Below are 522 nucleotides of genomic sequence, written 5' to 3' on the forward strand. Positions count from 1 at the left end.
TCAGATTGTTGTGTCTCATAAATATGTTTAAAAAAAGTAATAATATCATATGCCGAAGAACTTACTGCCCTGATGGGGCAAACACCTCCATGTAGCGCATCGTGAAGGGAGGGCCGCACTCTGGGGGCCTCCCTGCCGGGGCCGCTCTTCTCCTCCGGCTCGCTGTAGCCGTTCGGCCCCTCGGCCTTCACCGGGGACACCGAGAAGATGGAGGACAAAACCACCATGATGTAGAATAGAATGGGTTTTACGTCATATGCAAATACCCAAATAAATACAAACTCAGCCACCGAACCTTTGAGAAAAGGTTGTAGTGGTTGTAGTGGTTGTCGTGGTTGTAGTGGTTGTAGTGGTTGTAGTGGGTGGCATTAAGAGCTCAGTGCAGAGACGTATATCTATCGATCTATATGTACTGAACAGGAAGAATACAAACGCCGTCTTATGACTGATCCATCATATGACGGTGCGAGCCACTGTGTTCAGATGCTCGGTGCATTGGGTTGGAGGAACAAAGACCGTAGG

This window comes from Pseudoliparis swirei, chromosome 21, assembly GCF_029220125.1.
Source record: "Pseudoliparis swirei isolate HS2019 ecotype Mariana Trench chromosome 21, NWPU_hadal_v1, whole genome shotgun sequence".
NCBI classification, from domain to species: Eukaryota; Metazoa; Chordata; class Actinopteri; order Perciformes; family Liparidae; genus Pseudoliparis; species Pseudoliparis swirei.